The sequence below is a fragment of the Cavia porcellus genome, unplaced genomic scaffold (genome assembly GCF_034190915.1).
Source record: "Cavia porcellus strain 051 isolate PalLab524CR breed Dunkin Hartley unplaced genomic scaffold, mCavPor4.1 scaffold_9, whole genome shotgun sequence".
NCBI lineage: Eukaryota > Metazoa > Chordata > Mammalia > Rodentia > Caviidae > Cavia > Cavia porcellus.
In genome coordinates this window covers 8295283-8306332 of record NW_026947492.1, presented here as the reverse complement: position 1 = coordinate 8306332, position 11050 = coordinate 8295283, and positions in this window count along the sequence as shown.

Sequence of the window (11050 nt, the reverse complement as noted above, 5' to 3'; positions counted from 1 at the left end):
CAGAGGAGGCAGTGGGCAGCTCTGATTACAGCCTGGAGGCCCGCCACCCAACGGGAGGAGCCCTGACACAACAGAAGGCTGCAGGCTGGGTAGAGTGCTGGCTCTGAGCACAGGCCTGTCCCAGGGGAGAGCATACTCAGTGTGGCCAAATGAGGGTACCTGGACTGGTCACCGAGAGTAACCCAAGGGCCAACTGACTTGCCCAGGACGTAAGAGTAGGGTGTGCTTGGGGAGGGAGAGAAGCAGGGAAGGACCAGCTTCCTCCAGTGAGCGATTCAGGCTGTTTGGGTTCAAAGCGTCAAGTAATGAAAAAGAACAGAAGAGAGGGATGATAGAAGGGAGGAAAGGAGAAAAGAAAAATAGGAAGGAGGAATGCGCAGAGTAGGAGGGAAGAAGGAAGGAAGGAGGGAAGAGAGAAAAGGGAGGAGAGGGGAAGGGAGGGGAAGAGGGGAGGGGAGGAGAGGAAAAGGGCTTTTTCTCCGTCAGATGCCTCCCCCCCGCCAGCAGCCCTCTTTCTAAATACAAGGAAATGGGGTGCAGATAAGGCCACACAGGAAACAAATAAATGGGCATGTAGCCCAGTGTCGTCTGAGTCCGAGACAGGGCGAGGAGGACCCAGGTGAACGCTACAGCCCCAGTCTCCGCGGCTTCTCCACCAGGGCCTCCTCTCACACCGACTGGGAGCCCTGTGATCAGGAGAAAGTCTAGCTCAAGGGGCCACTTCTCTAGAAGGGGATGGGATAGAGCAGAAAGAAGGCTGCAAAGGGATTCCCGGCAACACCCTGGAGTCCCCAGCTCCACAACCCGTGCCTTCATAATATTCCATATGACAGTGTGTGGAGCAAAAAGTTGTCCCTTTTAAGCCATGTAGCCAAGTGGAATTAGGAAATGCCGCATCGCTGAAAGAATTCCAAAGGGTTGAATGTGGTTTTCCTTTTTGCTTTTTAAAATCACACAAAAACTAGTCCTTCAGTTGTGCCCTTTCCAGCCTTAGGGCGCAAGGGTCAGGGAAGGATTCCAGGGATTTGAGCCTTCCTGGTCCTTGAAATTCGGTAGCTCGGCCCTTGCCCACGCTCACACCTCCATGCACAGGGGTGCTGATCTGGGCTGGCAGCTAGGAGGCCACTGTGTGAACTTCCCCTTCAAACACAGACCGGATCATATTTGCAGATGTATACGTGAACGTGAGCGCATTCATCCCCATCCATTTTTTGCTTTTATGTCTCAGTTGATAGTTTTTGGCAATGTCTTTGCAATGCCATGAACTGCAGACAGGAAATAAGACCCATCCATTTGTGCTGGTACAAGCTAAAGATTTTCTATAAAGTGCCCACATTTCCAGGCTGGGGGTATGGATTTCACTGCAGGGGAAAAAAATATTGTGAGGTGAGGGAAGTGCAGCAGAGGAAAATATTGGCCACTTTAATGATTTACAGAAGCATAAAAAACCTCCCTGCCTGCTGGGATTTCATATTTCCCCTCCTGCCAGAGAGGGGGCTGGGGCAGGAGGCCTGAGGGCTGCTGAGCTGGGAGGCCTGGAAAAGCCATGCCTGGCCCCTGCCTGAGGGCTCCGGGAGCTGCATTCCGTGCTGGGCTGTGTCTGACGGAGGAGAAGGGCTGGAAGAGGAGAGACAGGACAAAGGGATGGAGGGGCCGTCCGGGGCGGGCTCTCTGTTCTGTGCTTGGAACACTGATGTTTGCCCTGGTCAAGAGCCTTATGAGGGGCTCCTCCCTCACTTTACAAGGGGGAAAAGTGAGGGGTCAGAGATGTGAAGTGACTTCCCATAACCATCTACGCAGCTTATGGGAGCAAGAGTCCAAGACCTTCCAACCGCTGGCCCAAATTCCTCCTGCCCTATCCAGTATAGTTACTGTAACTGCTATTTTTAGTATAATTACCATAGCACAAAGACCACCTAGGGCTACCTGTGTGGCAAGAACTGTCCTAACAGTGTTACATCACATTACCTTGCTTCCTTCCCTCCAGCCCTCTCTCTTTCCCTCCCTCCCTCCCTCTCTCTGTAGGACTGAGTATTGAACTCATAGCCCTCACACTGAGCTACATCCCCAGCCTCTTATTTTTATTCTTTATTTTGAGACAGTATCCCAGTAAGTTGCTAAATCCCCAAACTAGACTCCAACCAGCCTCTAAAAGTACTGGATTAGGGGTGTATACAATACCTGGTTACATTTAATCACCCTAAATCTATAGGTTACCACTGTCTGTGAGGCAACTGAAACTCAGAGGTTTCGGAACTTACTACATGAGGATTTGAACCCAAATCATTCTGAATGCAGAATCCATGCCCAATCACCTTCCACTGGGTGTTTCTAAAGATTAACAAATGTAGAAACAGAGAGTAAGAGAGGCAACCTGTCAGGGAAGCTGCCCAAACTCACCAATGGAGAATCACAGTCAGAAGTAACACAGAATGGAGGCTTAAGAGCAAAGCCCGGGATGGTTAGATGTAGATAACAAACCCATGAGAAGCTGCCCCTCTCCACTACAGTGGCAGTAATTTGAATGGCTTGCGGCAGTGAGTAGTGGGAATTGAGCTATTAATAAAGGGAGCCGGCAGAATGATTTACAATCAGACATTAATATGGAGATTTTCATAAACACAATAATTCACACCCAAGCAGAGTCATAAATGTAAAGTTGCATTAACTATTCTAGTTGGCATGGAATGTCACACAGAGTGTGAAATTGAACATTCCATTGTACTGTAATAATGGACTAATGGAAAAATTTTTCTTGGGGGAAGGGAGGAAGGGAAGGGAGGAGAAGAAGAGGACCGGATACTTCATATTTCAAACTTGCTTATTCATAGTATGCTCCGCTCTATAGTTTTGCTAAGTAAGCATTTTATGTTGGAACGATTTTAGATTTAGAGAAAAGTTACAAAGAGAAGTACAGAGAGAACATCCTTCACCCAGATTTCCATATTTCAGCATTGTATATATCCACAGTATACTGGTCAAAACTAAGAAATTATCAGGGGTACAGTGCTGTTAACTAAACCCCGCACTTTGTTTGAATTTTGCTAGTTTTTCCATTTGTTTTTGTTTGCTTCTTTCTGTTTCCACCCAGAAAGGCCACGGAAGTTAGTCCTCAAGTCTCCTAAGTCAGAAGTCTGAGATGATTTCTCAGTCTCTCCTCTGTTTTTTTATGACCTTGACAGTTTTAAAGGGTACTGCTCCGGTATTTTGCAGAATGTCCCTCTGTTTGAGACTGTCTGATGTTTTCCTCATATTTATCCTGGGTTGTGGGTTTGGGAAAGACAACCGCAGAGCTGAATTGCCCTCTCCTGCATCGTATCAGGAGTGCATTATATCCATGTGACTTATCCCTGGCGGTGCTGACCTTCAGCACTTGGCGAAGATCAGTGGTTTGTCTGGTTTCTCCCTGGAAGTCATCGTTTGCTTTTCCTGTTATATATTCTGTGTTTGGAAGCTGAGTCCAGCCTTTGCAGAGTGTAGGATTAGGAGAATAAAGTTCCTTATCCAAGAAAGAAAAGTATTCCCACGTATAATTTTTAACATACAATTTTAGATGGAACTCTCTAAATTTTATTATAAAATCCTCTACCTTCTGAAACAGATGACTGAGGATTTCATGATTTCTCTTGATCATTTCCTGTCATAGGTAAACTCTAGTACCTCGAATTTTGTGATCTTTTCTTGGTTTTTACCTTCTTGATACCTTGGAAGAAGTTGATATTATTGGCCACTATTTCTTGTGCACGGCCCCTCTCCCACTGCTCCCCCCCACACCACCCCCTTAATTCATCACCGTTCCGCATCTGTCTACAGCTTTAACTTCTGATCCTGTTCTCCTGTCACCCGACCCTCTGTATTGTCAGGGCTCTCTGTGACCCTCATCTGTTCTTTCTGGACAGCATTTCCCTGAGTGATCTAACTTACTGGATGACTCAGCCACCCGCTAGCCTTGTTCTGCAGACTCCTAGATCCGTGTTTCCTTTTCTGGCCCATCTCTGTGGCTACAGTGCTTCCCTTCCAGCTGTCTTGGCCAGCTCTGCCTTCTGCAATACCTCGAGCTCATCATCTCTCTGTTAGTTAGGATATTGCTTCTGCGGATTTGACAGAAACAAAAATGCAATGTTTGAATGAATATAATTTTCGCTTCCCTCTCATGCTAGTACCTGAACTGGGCGTTGGAAGGACAGGGCAGTTTTGTTAGAATTTTCGTAGCATTCACACTGCCCTATGGCAGAAACTGGTATCTCTGAATTACATTTATACAGACCTCTAAAAACTGGGAAGAAGAGTACAAAACAAGCAGCTTTTATTATGGAAATAATAATATGGGAGAGTTACACATTACTCTCATTACATACTATTGGTCAGAAATAAATCACTTGGCCACACCCAGTTGCAAAGGAGCCTGGGAAATTGATAGCTGGTGGCCTAGCAGTACAACAGAGAAGAGAACATTGGGATCACTGGTGATCTCAAAAACTGAAAATACCACGTTGCACTATTGTCTGACCCTTGTAATTCCTGCCCCGCCCTGGATCACATCTTTCCTTCTTCATGTTATTGTATTGTTAATGTTTGAGAAGCTTCATTATATAGTAACCACAATTGGAAACCTGAATATCTTTAAAATTTCCTCTTTATTTCACCCTAAAAACTTTGCTTATGTTTAAGATGTCTTCTCCACGCTTACTAACACTACGTAAGTTCAAATCGTTACTATCATTAAGCCAAAGTCTTATAATAAATTTCATAAATGCATTTCACGTTTTTACCCCCTCATTTCCCCAAACCATGTGTGGGGTGGCTGCTGATTAACCCTGGTCAGCATAGCTCATCTTCCTAACCCTCCTCATAAATCCTCAGTGGCTCACTATGGCCACCTCATAAATCCACATTCTTTACTCGAGTGCTAAGGCCTACCACAGGCCATTTGAGTCTCTGACCTCCCTCATTCTCTCCTTTTCATTCTGTACCATACGCATTCTTCCTTTCATGATGAAATTTGCCCCAACTCCTGCTCTCTGTTACTTTACCACAGTAACAATACCATGTATTGATTGCTTGCTTTGAGCCAAGCACAGTTATGTGTATTATTACTTCATTAAATCCTCATAAGGGGAATGACACCAGCAAGATGTCAGGATAAGACTTTCCAGGGTTTTTCCCCTCAAGAAACATAAATTTGAAGAATGCTGTATGCCTGAAAATACTTTCACAAGATCTCAGGAAGCTAAACAAAATGCTATTGCACCTGGGGATAGTACAGAAATAAGAGCAACACTGGAGAGACAAGGGAAGATGGTTTCACATTGTCTGCATCATTCGCCAGAATAGCGGACAGCACAGAGAGATGCCCTCTGCTTGAAGGAAAGAGACAGAAGCAAGGAATGGGCTTTGCCTCAGACCCTAGCACTGGGCCCATCCCAGGACAACCAAGTATGAGAAAAGACAGGTCTAGGCTCCAGTTGGCAACCTGCAAACCAAGCATTCAGTCTCCCTTAGTGCCACACCAGGTCCAGCAGATTCAGACTCAGGCCTGCACCATCACTCTGCAAGCCTTGGAAGTCCCAGGTCCTGACCACCCCCAACACTGAGCCAACCTCTGTAGCCTTAGATTCCAGTCCAAGACCTATGGACACAGGTTGCAGGTATACTTTAGGATGAAGAGCTCAGAGACTCAGCTCTAGGCCAGTACTTGCTGACTCAAAACTCATTTGCCTGTAGAGGCAGGTCAGCCTTTGCAGCCCCAAACTCCAACTCAGCATCCACAGACCCAGTCTCCAAGCCTTCTCCAGATGGACACTGGTGCCTGTGGATACAGGCTCCTGGCCCACCTAGTGCCAAGCCATCCTCTGTGGCCCTAGGCACCCAACTGGCTCTCAAAGGCTCAGACTTCAGGTCACCGCCCAGAGATCTAGCCTCCTGCCCTACCTCACTACCATGATAGTATCTCTAAACCCCGCCTCTGTTCTGGCCCATGATACCACATGAACCAGGCTAGCACCAACCTCTAAGCCAGCCCCTGTGGCCCCATGATCTAGCAGACCCAGTGCCCCGGCCTGTTCCAGCAGAACCAGAGTTCAGATCTGTTTCGGTAGATCTTAGCACTGGTTCACTCTCATTACCGTAGGCTCCAGAGCCAGCAGTGCAGATCTAGGTGCTAGCCTTGTCCCATCACACCAGAGCCCATCCCTGTCCCTATAGTTACAAGCTCCAGGCTGCTCCATCACCAGGCAGGCACCCATGGACTTAGGTTCAGACTTTTTCACATGATCCCAGCTCCAGACCATGCCAGCACCTAACAGGTCATAGCAGACTCAATATCAAGTGACATTAACTTAGGTTCTAGGTCATTCTCTAAGGCAGGCTCCAGGCTCCTAAATGTTCCAGACCCCCTAGAAGACCCACACTCTGTGTCTGCCTGATGAGTCCAGGCTCCAGTATTAACCAGGCCTTCCCTATATTTACTACCCTGCTTGAAAACCCAGCAGCCAGCTCACCTAAAAGTCATATCAGACAGCTTGCCCAGAATCTCTGAATGGGCTAACTGATGAAAACATTTCCCTGCTGGAGTCAGCCTGCAAAGACCAGAGTAAGTGCTTACTTCATCAAACGCATCAGTGTCAATACATGTCCTCAAAGATGACGAACAATCAGCAGAGCAAAATGGGCATGCAGATCTCTGAAGCCTAAAGAACCTCAAGTAGAGTAAAAGAGATTTTCACCGAGCAGTGATAATCTAACTCTCAAAGTCCAAAGACCAGGTAATTGTGAGTATGATGGCACATGCCTATTATACCAGAATATGCCAGAGAGAGAGAGAGAGATAGAAAGAGAGAGAGAGAGAGAGAGAGAGAGAGAGAGAGATTTAAGCCACAAGAAAAAAGCAACTCATCACACAGAAGAGAATCTTCCATGATTATCAGCAGATTTCTCAGCAGAAAACTTACAGATGGAGAGAGAGTAGGATATATGTCATGTACTAGAAGGAAAAAAGTACCTAACAAGAATACTTAGCTGTCATTCAGAAATTAAAGAGAGCCAAGCACTTTCCAAGATAAACAATAAGACATGGAAGTTCACTACCACTACATCTGCCTAATAAGAGATGCTAAAATGGATACTTGAAGTCAAAATAAAAGGATCCTAATTAATAACTTGAAAACACATGAAAATATTAAACTCACTGGTAAAACTCAATTTCATTGCAATCGATTAGTAATTTTTAATGGCAAAGAAAGGTAAATGATAATTAGAAACACAATACAAAAGAGAAGCAACTCTGAGAAGTAAATTGCCCTTGATCCAGTGATTAAAATGTGACAGAGCCAACGCGTATCCCAGACTTAAGTAAATCCAGAGCCTCTATTTTTATTCCTAGACTCCATGCATTGTGGTCAAGATGCTGCCAAAAATTCCTTTTTCTCTTACCTTCATAGCAAGCTCTTAGCCATCTTTCAAGGGCACTTCTTCCATGAACACATCGCTGGAACACCTGTCTGGAACTCACCCCTTTCTTTTAACTCCCACAGTCTGCCTCCTTCCCCGCTCACCAAGAATCTCCTGACTCACACAATGTGTCCTGTAGACATTTCTTAATTTCTCTAGACTGGATCCTTAAGAGAACCAATATTAATGGGCGCTATAGGGAAGTATTAATTATCTTTTGGTCCCTGAAACAGAACCTTTATTACATTGCCTCAGCCTCTACATTTAGATACAGTAAATACAGTATAAAAATGTTTTTCAAAACGAGCTCCTCGTTCCATGTCTAGCACTGCATCTCTCGTTCAGGCCCTCAACACATCTCTTCCTGGGCCGCTGCAGGGGTCCCCTAACTTGTGTCCCTGATCACCTCTCAACTTCCTCTGCCATCTCCCTTAGCCTTAAGCTGGGCAGTGAAATGTGCTCCAAGCACCTTTGCCTGATGTGGAAAGCTCAGTGACAGGGGCTGCACCCGCTCTCATATCTAGAAATGCTGTATACACTAGAGGGCTGCATACTCCTCCGCCCTTTTCAGCTGGTCTATCTTCCTTTATCTTTGTATCAAGACTCAACTTGGGGAGGATCTTCAAAAAGTATTCCCCAAACTCCACCTTGGGCAATTTGTTCTTTTCTACCATGATGTTTTCATATCTTCTCATGCTAAGATGCAGATCTCTCTCAAATTAAAAGACATTATCTATTTATGTGCCCATTTTATCCAACTGAATGTACCTTTTCAGGGCCCAGAACCAAGCCTTGGTCATCTTTGCCTTCTTTGCATCTAGGTCAGTACCTACATTGGGTATTCAAGTGTAATAGTTTGTTGAGTGAATCATTAAAATCAATTTAATCATAAAAATTAGAGTAACAATCAATTGAATGCAATAATACCACCAGGATCTATGGAAGTTATGGGGATTATTGCTTAGATTAAATGACGTTGCCATTTCCTCCTGAAGTTTGTCTATTGTCATTTCAAATGGCCTAAATCAACTCCTTCACAGTAGATGATATTGAATGTCCTAAGAGAGGTGTCTGGGTATTTAGAAAATCAAGACAGCTACAATGGTATTCAAACAACAGTGCCGTGATTCTGAGCTGATTTCACAAAGGCTTCTCTGCCAATAAATGCTACAATTTTTATAAATGTGGCAGCAATCCCTGTCTTACCTGATTATTTTTGGTCCTATTTACAGTTCTCAATATGTTCTGCAGAGACATGAGTCCAGGATTCAGATTGGAGAATCAGACCATCTGGGATACACCCTATACCATTTTTCTTTTTCTTTTCTTCTTCTTGTTCTTCTTCTTTTTTTTTAATTTTGGTAGGATAATTTTCGTTTGACCAGGACAATTCTGGGCATATGTTCTTTGCATTCACGCATTTTATCTCATTTGATCCCCAGAAGATCCCTTTGCAGCTGATATATTATCTGAATTTTACAGATAATGAAAGAGATGCAGCGAGGTTAATGGGCACATCTCAGGTCACACAGTCGGTAAGGAGCCGAGTCATGCTGTAAATCAGGGGTCTTGGCTCAGAATCCGGTGTTCTCTGGTCTCTCCCACACTCTGCCTAAGCCACTGCTTCTTCAACCTGCAAGTTGAATTCCACCAGTTGGCCATAAAGCAAATGTAGTGAGTGTGCCACAGTATTATGAGTACAACAGAATAAAATAGAATAAAAAGTATGAAACATCAAGGAGTGAGTATTATTTCATGAAACTTTTGTCCCAGGTCACAATATGGAATTTCTTTTTTACTGTAAGTCACAGTAAAAAATTATAATAATGAACTGCTTTTCTTTCAATCACTTTGTCTAAAACTGGAGTTGCCAAAGTGACATTTTCATTGCCAAGTCTGTACACAGTTTAACTCCATCTCTTTTAACCTCTTGGTAAAGTCTGATCCTTTCTTCTCCTTCTGCAACCACAAAGCCCTGTCTCCCCTGACTCCCAAATCTCCCCTTTCTCTGGCTCGCTCACTCCCCTGACACTCCTCGCTCTGCACCTAAGCATCAGTGCTCCCTGCTGTATTTCATGAACCTCTTTTCTTCCGATTTTTCCTTAGCTTGAAACCAGCTTCAACAACGTGTGCAAGCCAGGGGTCTGCGGACCTGTGCATCTCCCATCTGTCCTCTCCCTAACTTGAGGCATGTGCTGTAATCATTTACTGAGTGTCTGCTCCTTGATGTCCACAGCTCTCAGAGTGAGCAAGTCCAGATGAATTCACTAGCATCCCTTCAAACCTCGTACCCTTCTTGTGCCATCCAAAGTCCAACCTGGGCGTGCTGGTAGATGCCTGTCTCTTGTGCCTCTATAGCTGATCAATTACCACTTCCTGCCAATTCTGCCTCCACCATACCTCCAAAATCACCTGCTCGTCCATTTTCTTCATTCATAGCTTCATTATCTCTCAGCAGACTCCTGCCTTTGTTACCTCTGTCCTGTAGCCAATGTTCTACCCTCCTGTTGTAATTTCAGAAATGCCTATGAGGTTGGTTCCCCATGTGAATCACCACAGGATTCGCTCTGCTGTGGACTAACCTGAGATGCATGCTTCTCAGCACAAGGCACAAGCCCCTCTGTCCGTCTCCCTCCTGCCTCTGCCCTTCTACCTGTCCCCTCAAGGCCCCTCACTGCTGTAGGACACATGACAGCCACCTTGCTCTGTGGAGGAACACACATGATTCTTTAGGTTGCCCTTCTCTGAAACCAAGATCGTCCAAGCTCAGTTTCAAGTAGATCTCCACTGTGGCTCCCCTGAAGCTCGCTCCTCTTTGAACCCAACTCTTGCAGAGGTCCCTGCATGCTCCCACAGCTTTAGGCGTTCCCTGAATACTCTGCCTCCAGACCACACTAGGCCACAGTTGAGTACTAACTTTTCAGATCCTGCACCCCACAACGAACATCTCAAGAGCTAGAATTCTGTTCCTTCCACTTGCCTATGCCCCAGGCACTGGCCTACAGTAAATGCTCAATAATGGTTGTTAAGAAGGAAGTCCCAGCTCTGTCTTTCACCAGCTTATTCCTTTCAGCACTTTCCTTCACTTCTGAAGCTACATTTCCAGCCTTTGTGGGTGCATAGAAATGAACTGTTATTGAGCACTTCTAAGCACTGGGCCCTGTGCTGTGGGTCTTTACATATACTATTCATTTTTTTTTTTTTGCTATAAACCTCAGAAAGAGAAATGATTCCTCAACTTATAGGTAGAAGAAGACCCAGAAAAATGAAGCAAATTCTCCATGATTGGATAGTCAGTGAGGGTCAGGGCTAGGATTCGAACTTAAGTCAGTCTCACTCCAAGGCTTTTTCTGCTTCACTAAGCTGCCAATAAAATGGAGAAGAAACTATTGACCTCACTGGGATTAAATGTGATAATGTATGTGAAAACACTTTGTAAACTGTTAAACGCCATCAAAATGTGAGATGATATTATTGTCATTAAGATCTTCCATGGTCTGCATATCATGGTCAGAATTCTCAGTAACTAAGTATTGGAAATCTTTCCACTGTAGCTGCCTGCAAAGGCTTCTGGGAATCAGATATCTCTCAGGGGTTATTT